This window comes from Acinonyx jubatus, chromosome B1 (assembly GCF_027475565.1).
Source record: "Acinonyx jubatus isolate Ajub_Pintada_27869175 chromosome B1, VMU_Ajub_asm_v1.0, whole genome shotgun sequence".
NCBI classification, from domain to species: domain Eukaryota; kingdom Metazoa; phylum Chordata; class Mammalia; order Carnivora; family Felidae; genus Acinonyx; species Acinonyx jubatus.
Window position 1 is genome coordinate 57,451,539 of NC_069382.1, and position 11,662 is coordinate 57,463,200.

The window sequence follows — 11,662 nt, forward strand, 5'->3', positions numbered from 1 at the left end:
CTTGTTCTCCTACATTCCCTATCTCAGTTGTCATCTCCCTTGTAGCCAAAATTAGTTTTCAGAGTCACTTGTTAATGTATTTGACAACCATTTACTCAGTACCCATCATGTACCAGGCACAAGACAGGTGCTGGGGTAATGAGTAAAATATGGTCCCTATTCCCAAAGCAGTGAAGGCAAAAGACATACAAATAACTACAGTATGGTATGATAAATATCACAGGAAAGGTATATAGGAGGTATTCGATAACACTGAAAAGGAATAAGCATGCTACCTGGAAAAGTCTTAAAAGTGAACATTTTTAAAATTATTTAAAAGAATTTTTTAACGTTTACTTATTTTTTAAGAGACAGAGAGAGACAGAGCATATGTGGAGGAGGGGCAGAGAGAGAGGGAGATACAGAATCCAAACCAGGCTCCAGGCTCTGAGCTGTCAGCACAGAGCCTGACATGGTGCTCAAACCCACAAACTGTGAGATCATGACCTGAGCTGAAGTCGGATGCTTCACTGACTGAGCCACCCAGGCATCCTTAAAAGTGTACATTTAATAAAGGGAATGTTTAAGCTGAGTACTTGAAGGATTAGGATGAGTGAACTGGGCTAATGATGAGGTGAAAGTCAATACAAGCAAAACAAACAACAACAAAAAACAAAAAAAAACAAAAAAAAATACATGCAAAAACACAGCAGCATAATAATAAAAACTGCTTAGGTAGCTTAAATAAGAGGTAAGGGACTGGAGAGTAGCTGGAGAGGTGGACATAGGCCAGATCAGAAAGGGAGGAGCTCATATGCTGTGCTAAGGAACTTAATTACTCATTTATACACAAGAGAAACCATTAAGAGTTTTCAAAGATAAACCACATGACCAAATACGAATTTTAGCAAGGCAACAGTAGCAGCAGTATGCAAGACAGAAGAGCAAAAGGCTGAAAGAGGAGTTAGGTAACCCTAATTCCAGTAGAACCCTGAATAATCCTAAATATGAGATACTGAAGGCATAATTAACCTAAGACATCACAACATGGAGTGAAAAGAATTCTGAAAAATATTTAAGAGGATGTGGTAAACAATAAACTGTGGGGAACGGTGAAGAAATCTAAGAGATCTGCTAGGTTTCTGACTTGACTAATTGATTCAAAACAGCTGGAAGAACAAATTTCATTCTTCTACATCTTATGGGACTCAAGATCAGAGTGTTCTTTCCAACTATAGAATTAGATATGTAAGCTTTAAGTCCTATTCAAGGCCACACTACAATGAGGGGAGTGTTTCCCTTCATTCAGTGCACCAATCTAGCACCCAAACTGCAAACACTAAGTAGTATGCCACTTGAATTGGGGGGTGGGAAGAAGAACTAGGAAGACTGCAAATTCGTGGATAAGGGACCCACACAGCCTGAAATAGTTACACCAATTTTCCATAGCTCCCAGTCAAGTTTTACGTCTCTCAGAAAGGAGACTGGGTAGGGCTAAGGATCATGGCTAAGTTTCAAAGGTGTTATCAGTCAGCTACCTGGCTGGCTAGTAAGCTAAATAGACAAGTAGGTACAATATCACTGAAAAAAGAAATGGAAATCCCAAATATTAGCAACTAGAGAGATGGACAAAAGTTTCACAAGCATAATAGCAGAGGTAAAACGCTGATTGATGTAAGCCATTTGTGTGTAAGGAGCATTTTCATATAAATACTTTAAGCATCTCATATAAATATCATAACTGTATAAATATTTTAACTGTATTTTTAAGTACTGGTCAAAAATCAAAATGTGACAATGAATTTCAACATAATCACTCATTCATTTACTAATGTTTACAGAATACCTACTAATGTATCAGACATTGTAAAAAAAATAGACAATTTTTATTGATTAATGGCATATTTATATAGGCCTTACAGCTTTCAGTAAAGTTCAGCATAAATTGCATTATACACTGTCCTTGAAAGCAATGCTGAAATACTTTCCTATAAAGTAATGTATACAATAAAAGGCAATATATGACAGATATCACAGAAAACAGCAGTAGTGTTATAAGAGCATGGAAAAAAGAGCTCATCTCAGTGTAACTGAGGTGAGAAGCCTCCTTTGGAAAAGACACAACTGACTTCAACCTTAAAAGATAAGTGGGATTTTATGGGGCAGAGATGGGAGAAGAAGTTAACTGAAGCAAAACTACTGACATGAATCATGCTATGGAGCCAAAAAGGCAACTAAAATATTTGAAGATGAGTATGTATACAGAATACAAGTCCAGTAAAAGATTTCATGGTCAAATAAGTTTGGGTAATAAAGCATACCCCATTCTAGAATTGTAATGGCTAACAGCATATGGCTCTTGAGAAAACCTGGAGTAAACACTAAATCTGTGAAAAGCTTCTCAAATTTATTTTACCAAAGAATGACCCCTCCGCCCCATATAACATCATAAAACTTAGGTCAGAACATCACAGAATTTATTCTGATACGTATTGTTACCACATACAAGATATGACAACAATGAAACTGATTTCTCCCCAAAGCAATATTACTTGCTATTTTCTCTACTATTAAGTTAGCTGCATGTCCAAACTGCTGTGCTTGCATTTTTCTTCAAAAGAAGTATTAAATGAATAACCTGCTAATGGAAGTAGACACTCTGAAGTTTCCTAGATTAATAAAAATTTTTAGTCATTCAAAAGTTAAATACTAGATGATTTTAAAAGTAAAAACACAAATATAAGGCTTAGACTATAAGAAAAAAAGAAAGGTAAACAATAATCCAACAAAAAGATGCTGTGGAAGACTAAATAATTTTCATGATTTTACAGGACAGAAACTGTTCAACTACTCAAAAGGGCAAAAAATATTAACTGGCTGCAGTCAAAGTTGCAGATCAAATCTCTGTATTTCAGCAATACAAATGGGCAGTTTCTCAACGTGTTGGCCCTACATTTTGTACTTTAACTGAAGAACATTCATTTTTAAAAATAAAAATAAATCATAGCTACAATATATATACACGTGTGAATGTGCATATGAAAAACACACAAAAAGAGTTCATTATAATAGAATGAAAGTTTCAAAAATTTATTTCCCAGAGTTTCTGTAATTTCACATTACTTTTATAATTGAAAAATAAATGAACCTATGGTGCCGTATCTCTCATCCTAACTTTTCTTCTGGCATTTTGACTAGTCTTACCTGAAATACAGTGCAGCCATTGAGAGCAAGAGCTCTGAGATCATGCCAGTTGTGACACTTAACTGAGACCTTGGGCAAGTTAAATAACTGTTCTATTCCTCAGTTTCCATTATCTGTATAATGGAAAAACCAAGTACCTACTTCATGGGGTTGGTGTCATAACTGAGATAATCCACAAAAAAACTTAGGAATGAATCTGAACCACAGAATTCACTCAATAAATATTAACACTTGTTATATCATATTATATGTTTTAGATCACTGCTGTCGAGTCTAACTAGAAACTTAGATGAAGGTTCTACAAAGCAGTGAGAGTGGCCAAATGCCACAGGATACTGCTTTGATATCTGACCCACCACAGAGATCAAATCTGGCTTCCTGAGTGGTCTGAAAATTATTACCAACATGTCACACAACAGGAAATTGAAAGCCTATCACCAACATGACCTGGAAAATAGCCAATTTATTAATATAAAACCATAACCTCAGCAATTCTGTTCCCCTGAACTGTATATACCCATTACCAAGTTGGATTTTTTCATTTGTAATGAACTTTGTATGACTGAAATCACATGCTTAAAACACAATTTCCAAGATGTAAGTACTATACATTTCTATTGACCTCTTAAAATAATTTGACCCATTTTCCAAGCAAACAATCAGTCTTTGAAGAGTATGGGAAGTAGGGTGTGGGAGGGGGATGCCATGGATTCTGCCAACAGTGACTGCTCCTATCAACCAGAGGTCATTAAAACATACTCGGTCTGCCAAATATCTGTAGGTCACACACCTGGTTTTTAAGTCATACTATATAACAACAGTCAGCAGCAGCACCTTTTAAGATGAAAATCAACAATACATACACTAGCATTTTAACTCCTATGTGTACTCTCGAGCTACACAGTATTTTCTAGTGACTCACAAAGGCATGTAAAATTGACTGACATCAGTTAGATTATTTTCATACCGACCTCAAGAAAAGAATCTTGTAAATTAAACTGTTTAGAGATGAAAAGCAAAGCATTTCTGAAAAGATTCAACAATCAATGACAAAAGCCACAATGATGCTGCAATAACTAAATCGCATGGCTCAAAAAAGTTTATAGTATAGTCTGCAGAACTGAAGTTTTGAATTACCAAAAAAAGGGTGATTCAATTCTCATAAACAAGGGCTTTTTTTTTAATCCAAAAGAAACAGAAATCTCAGAAATCTTAAACGTAAGCATAATGTATAGGTAATTTTCTATGTGCTCTAGTTTAACGTGCTATACAAATAAAGTGTATATTATATGCAAAATTGAGATTCTAAGGTAGTTTCTGATCCAAGTTTCATATCAAAACACAAATGTTATATATACACACAAACTATGTCTTGATATACACATAAATTTAGACCAAAGATAGAAAAACTGAGTATTAACTTTAAATTTGGGCAATTTTAGAGCAAGCAAAACCCAATCTCTGAGTTCAATATTAATCTTTTCCTGGAACCTACTTCCAGTCTATTCAAAGGTTCTTCGACGGTTCCCAAAGGAAACCGGCGAAATCTTATAGAATGTCCGAGGGAATATACCTAATCAGGGAAGGTTTAACATCATGTAGGGTTCTGTTATAAGATAAACCAAGATCAGAGCCCTGGCATCACAGTTGACCCAAAATCCGTGAACATAACAGCTAACAAATCTTCACTCATACAATGCAACTCACCTTGCAGCTCAGAGGCATAGCAAAATCGGTGGCTGTTTTTTGCGCTGCCTTTGGATTCTGCATCTGTTTCAAACCTAAAAACCTAGCTACCCTGGGAGCTCCACCTGAAGAAAGCTTCACACACAACGAAAACTATTGCGATTTAAAAGATACCTTGGGTTTTCTACCGAAGAGGTTACGGAAATTTTGCCAGGTAGGACCTTTTTTTTGTCCTCTCCAAACACGGGAGTAGCATTAAGTTAAATCCGCTTCCTTTGGAGGGCCCTAAAGTCAATTGCTTCCACCTAAAATTAAAAATAAAAATCTCCAACCTCACTTCCCTCTTAAAAGACTAAAACTGAATCCATGTTCCCACTCGCAAATGAAGTAGAACGCCTTTCAGCCCACCACACCCTCCTGCCTCATTACGCAGCCCAACTCCCCGGCCGCAGGCGAACTGGCACTGTAAAAAGGGGCTGGTGTTCCGGACCACACCGGCCCCAAGCCACGGAAGGGGAAGGGAAACAGCAGGAGTCAGGAGCCCGACAGGTGCGTCTACGCGTGACGTCACCGCGTTGACGTGAACGGCCGCTCAGCGTCCGGCCGCTGAATACCTCCTCCACCGGCCGCGGTTGGAGGCGCGTCGGCACCCATTGGGCAATGTGGAAACGGTGGGCGGGCCGGAGCTGGGGCAGGAGGAGGAGCAAAGCGAGCTAGCCAGCCCTGAGGGGCCGCGCTGGGTGTGAAACCCTTCCCTGGCGATTAGCTCACGTCACTCACGCTTTGCTATTTACCCCTCTGCTGACCTCGCGAAAGGACAGAAGGTGGCCGCCTTGGGGGAAGTATTCTCAGAAGGCCGCAGGCGCGCGCTGTACCCAGCATCCTCGGAAGCTCCCAATTCCACGCCGGCAGAAGACCCGGAGCAGCGCGTGAAATCCCGGCAAGCTTCGGCGCCAAAAGCGAAAGGCAAAAGCAGCCGTCCGCGAGCGAGCTCTACTTCCGAGAGAAATGGCCTTAAGCACCAAATGTTGCCTGTGTTTCTAGGTCGGAAGCATGGAAAGCAGCGGCCTTACCTCGCCTTATATGTCGTGGTGGAGGGACGGGGCGGGGGGGGGGGGGGGAGGGTTATATGCCTGATAAACATGCAGAGAAAACTGATAACCCGAATTTAGCCGTTACGCAGTTTCAAAAATAATGCTTGGAAATAAAGTATTTTGGAGAAAATGGGTAATCCGATTTCAATTTCTACACGGTCGAATTGAATGTATTTTAGTTTGGCAAGTGTTTATTAAAGTAACGTGTACCAGCCAAAATTCAGTAAACCTGACACCTGGGCTCAAGGGGTTTATATTCCGGTGCAATAAAGAATGACTGCTCAGGAAAAGGAGCACCCTTCTGAGAGAGTAATGTGGAAAGAAATCTTTACAGAAGAGTTGATACCTGGATTTTGAAAAAAAAAAAAAAGTTGAGGGACAGGAGTTGGGGTGGGGAAAACAAACAGTATCTGGTAGAAATTTCACGTAAGGGAGGAAGAAATTGGAAGTTCTATGTTATGCTGGCGTTGAATATAGTGTGCGAGATGTAAAATGGAGAGATGACTTGAGACGATGATGCAGAAGTCAGCAGTTACGCCAAAGAGTTTATGCCTTACCTTAGATAATCAGGGACGGTTGGAAAGTTTTGTTTGTAAGTAGTTTTTTTCTCCAAGGTGTTCGGAAAATGTCCAGGGGCGCCTGGGTGGCTCAGTTGGTTAAGTGTCTGACTTAAGCTCAGGTCAAGATCTCAGGACTGGTGAGTTTGAGTCCCCCCATCTGGCTCTCTGCTGTCAGCGCCAATCCCACTTCAAATCCTCTGTCTCCCTCTCTCACTGCCCCTCCCCTGCTCACGTTATCTCTCTCTCAAAAATAAATAAGAAAGTGCCCAAACATCCAGAAAACGTAATAGAATAGTACATTGCACATTCATACGCAATGGTTGTTCATTTAACATCTTTGATAAATACTAAAAACTTAACGTTTGTGAAGAAAAAATTCAACTTAACAATAGTTGAAGGCTTTTAATCATGGGCATGACAGGATCAGTCACATTCACAAATTCTGCTATAGTTGCTTCATTTATATTTGGATTTTTTTTTTCCCTGAAGCATGTGAAAATTAGGATGCAGACATTATACTTTACCCTTAGATACTTCAACGTGCAATTGCGGGGCGCCTGGGTGGTTCAGTCAGTTAAGGCATTGGGTTAAACTCAGGACATGATCTGCAGCTCCTGAGTTCGAGCCCCTTGTTGGGCTCTGTGCTGACACCTCAGAGCCTGGAGACTGTTTAGGATTCTGTGTCTCCCTCTCTGCCCCTCCCCCCTTCCTCTCCCTCTCTCTCTCTCTCCGTCTCAAAAATAAATAAACATTAAACAAGTTTTAAAAAAATGCATCTCCTAAGAATAACAACTTCCCCAACACAAGAACAATACCATTATCACAACTAGGAAAATTAGCAATAAGTGCCTGATATCTAATAACCAGTCCATATTTAAATTTTGCCAATTGTTAAGCAAAAAATTCTTCTGCTGTTTTTTTCAAACCAGTATCCTATCAAGTTTCAAGCATTGCATTTCAGTTGTTTCTTAAATCTCTTTTAATCTCTAAGAGCTCCTCCCTCAATTTTTCATTATATTGATGTTTTAAAGAGACGAAGGACGTTGTCTTGTAGCATGTCGCACATTAGTTGTTTTCAATTAAGAGCGAGCCATGGCTATTATAGGCTGACCATGTCCTCTCAAAAGATTCCTCCCCTCCCCCTTAAATATATCTTCATTTGGAAATACGTTCTTTACAAATGTGATCAAGGTAAGGTCATCAGGATGGGCTAATTCAGTATTATTTGTGACCTTAAGAGAAGAGACACAAAGACAGGAAGATGACTCTGTGAAGAGGGAGGCAGAGACTGGAGTTACGCTGTTAAAAGCTAAAGAACAATTGGGGCTACCAGAAACTGGAAGAAACAAGGAAGGGATTCTTCCCTGGAGCCCTTAAAGAGAGCATAACCTTATCGACACCCTAATTTTCAGACTTCTAGACTCCAGAACTGAGAAAATAAATTGCTGGTTTTTTTTTTTAAGCTCCTCAGTTTGTGTTGCTTTGTTACAGCAGCCTTAGGAAGCTAATACAATGAGTGAAAATATTTTGGAAGAATACAGAAAATACAAATTGAAAGTTGGTGTCCTGTACAACCTGACCAATCTTAGTGTCACTGTCCACAAAAAACATACAATTAAGTGTCTTGGGGAACTTTCCAGGACCTTTCTAGGCATATACAAAGATATTATACATATATTAAAAAGTGGGATATGCTAGAGAACCTTCTTTGCTTCCCTACCAAATTTTTATTAAACTGTAAATTGTATACCAGAGCTTTTGATTGTATGCTTCTTGGGCCCTCCAGTACAAGAGAGTAATGAATATCTGACTTACATATATATTTTGTATCTTCAAGGTACATAGCACTCTAATAGCATTAATATCACCAATATTCTAGTTTCAACACCTTTTTGATAGTTGTATATAACAGAAAAGGGTTTTAATCAGGGTCCTGTGACAGTACATTTCTGGTTATAGGACCGAGGTCCCTGTTTTATTGCAACACTTCTCTGTTTTCTTACTCACTATTGACCAGAATTGCTCTCTGCTCCTAGAGACCATTCTCAAGTCCTAACTCCATGGCCTTCTCACCACATAGTAGTTTACCTCTTCAAAACCAGCAGGAGAATTTCTCTCACTTCTTTTTTAGGGGTCACTTAATTAAGTCAAGCCCATCCATCATAATCTCATTTTTTTATTAATTCACAGTCAATTGATTAATAACCTTATAATGGAAGTGAAATCCCTATATTCACAGTCTGGCCCACAGTGAAGGAGAGGCAGTGATATTTTTGCATGTACTTCAGGGCATGGGAATCTTGGGGCCATCTCAGAATTTACCTCCCACAGTCTGCCCTCTAGCCCCTGATGATTTATAGATAAAATAGAACACATTCACCCTTTTCCAAGGTTCTGAAAGGGCTCATCCCAACATAGCATCAACTTGAAGTTCAAAACTTCCTCTTAATCTAAATATCATCAGCTAAAAGTCTAAAATTTCTTCCAAATCAAATGAAGATGATGTTCCTGCCTGTAATCTATTAATTCTTCATCTGTGGACCTGTGAAACTAAAGAGGCAAGTTATCCACTCCCAACACTCCCAAAATACCGTGGTGGGATGGGCATAAGATAACAGTTGTAGGCATTCCAGTTCAAAAACAAAAAAGAGAGATAGGAGTCACTATTCTCAAATACACAGCCACCTACCCAAAAGTGGTAAAAGAGTGCTCCTTCCTTCCCTGATACACTAGTTGGCTTGGGGTTTTTGTTTGTTTTGCTTGTGTTTGATTTTTTTGTTGTTGTTTTGAGAAAAGGAAATCCTCTTTGTATAACCCTCACCCAAAAGGGTTTTATGCCTTAATAGGCTTAAGCACGAGATTTTTTGGCTCATATATCTGTTTGTACCAGCTGACAACCTCACAGACTCAAATCACTATTTACATTGACTTCCTGATTCAGTGCGGGCATCAACCCACAAATCACATTTCTCTCAGTGTAACTTTTTTTCAAACCCCCCTTTGCCCTTCCCTTGTCTCTAGGTCTTACATGAAGTTATAGCTAAAAGATTACACATATTTCCACAAGTCTGAATTTCAGACTATACCACTTAAAGAAACAGGCAAAAAATTCCAAAAGTTCTTGCTATCTAATCCTGAACAGTGAGGTCTAGTCACCCAGCATATGCAGTAATCAGTGGGCCACTCGAGTGACTTTGTAGGATCAAGAAATTTAGCTTCCTCCAATTAAAATAAACTCTACTAAAATAAATATTCCAAAAATTGTTAATCTGGTTTATTTGGAAAATTTAAAAGATTAAAAATTCTTCTAAGGACATATCTTAGGACCTACCAAAATTAAGGATTCTTCCCTTGTTGCCAGCAAAGTCTGGAATTTTTTTGAGTGCAGAGTTAAAAATTATAGGATATTAGGCAAAAGAGTTGCACTCTTTTGAAATTCTTTATAACATACAATTCCAAGTAATATACAGACAGTACCTGCTTGGTATTGTGTGGGAAATTACATTCATACAATGATACCCCCCAAATATACTACCAGATAAGCTATCCCAGGGGTCACAAAGGCTAACATACCATGAGAAGCAAGAGGGAAAAATTAACACACTTCAGATAAGGTACAAGTCGAGAGGAAAGACACATGATTTGAAACATGTGGTTATGCAATGCTAATATGTCTTGTCTCTCTTTTTGGCATATTAACCTTTCTGTTCATGGTTAGGTAATTAGGACCAGAGTTGATATTTGAGCAAGGGTTCAGAGATGGAAGGTGCCTAAGCCAATGACACTCTGGATATTTTAAAGAGCTGCAGGGGCAAGAGTACCTGGGCACCTCTGTAGCTTGCCAGTTAACCCAGTGAGCAGGTACAGGTTTTGCACTTTTGGAGCAGGTCATGTGGGACACAGTGTGAATGTCACACAGGGCGACAGAATTGAGACCTGTGAATGTTGAGTGTTTCATGTATATTGAGTACGTCATGAGTATATTAGTGCTTAATGATTAGATGCCTCTCATATGTTTAGTGCCTCATTAATATTAGGCATCTCGTGGTCTTTCCAGACTTTTCTACCTATGTTCAAAAGTATATGTCCTGTTAACTTTACCTGTCCACCATATAACACAGGTTAGTAACTTATCTGCTTAACATGTGAGTGTTATTTCTTATACCATTTCTTTTTTTTTTTACCAGGGCAGAATTGAATATTCTCAAATAATACAATTCTGGGCTACACAGTTTGTATTGTGCCCATGGTGGTAGTGGGAGTGCTCACAATACAGTCAAACTTCTCATGACTCTTTCATTTCTTTTATCAAGGTCAAATTCATGGCACTGTGATAATATCCAAGAACACTTTTATGTAACTTGGAACACTGTTGGACAAGTCTTACAAGAGATTTACAGACATTAGACGTTTTCTTCTGTGAATGCAGATATGTAGCCTAATTTTGGGAAGAAGCACATAGACTCTGAGAATAGTAGAGAATAGTCAGAGGCTATTAATCAATCATATCTGCTTTCTATGATCCTTTTATAAATAAATCCTAAATCCTTTTATGGTAGTGTATTAGTTTCTACATGGGGGATTATCCCAAGGATCTCTTGTAAGTGGGCAACAATGAGTCTATTTGCACATTTGGTTTTCTGTAATATTGTTTATACTACACACTACCTTACTTTTTTGCAAGAACATGTTTATTTTAAAATCCATTTCTGACACACAACCATCTTGTCAGTAGTTTTCAACCTTCACTCTGCATCAGAGCCACCTAGGGAGCTTCAAAAAAATACTCTTGCTTGGAATCCACTCTCAGAAATTGTTTTAATTATTCCAAGTTTGGGCCTCAGTATCCATATTCATAATTAGTCCCAGTTAATAAGCAGCATTAAGTTAGAAGCACTACATTAGACATGGGCGATCTATCTAAACAATATGCTATGTGATATTTTAGTGATAGAACAATAGATTCTATCCAGGGAAGAACCTTTTCTGTAATTCCTCTAGTATTTGTGTTAGAAGAATCTAGTGGTGTTAAACCTCCTCTTCAACAGACTTGGGTGTTTTACATGGTAAGGACTATAACCAGATCCCTTGAACATTTTCTTTATGTGTTCTAATGTGAATACTTCCAGCTTGATTTTA

General features: G+C 38.6%; 1 protein-coding gene across 2 annotated transcripts in view; it reads right to left on the reverse strand.

The window, feature by feature from the left end:
- Positions 1–5,432, reverse strand: part of CLCN3 (chloride voltage-gated channel 3) — a 95,708-nt gene extending 90,276 nt beyond the window's left edge. The window contains exon 1 of one of the 2 annotated variants that reach the window (XM_015073950.3): positions 4,891–5,432. The gene's annotated coding sequence lies outside the window, so the exon portion shown is untranslated. The remainder of the gene's footprint in view (positions 1–4,890) is intronic. The other variant, XM_015073951.3, reaches the window with a different exon arrangement.
- Positions 5,433–11,662: the final 6,230 nt, after the last annotated feature.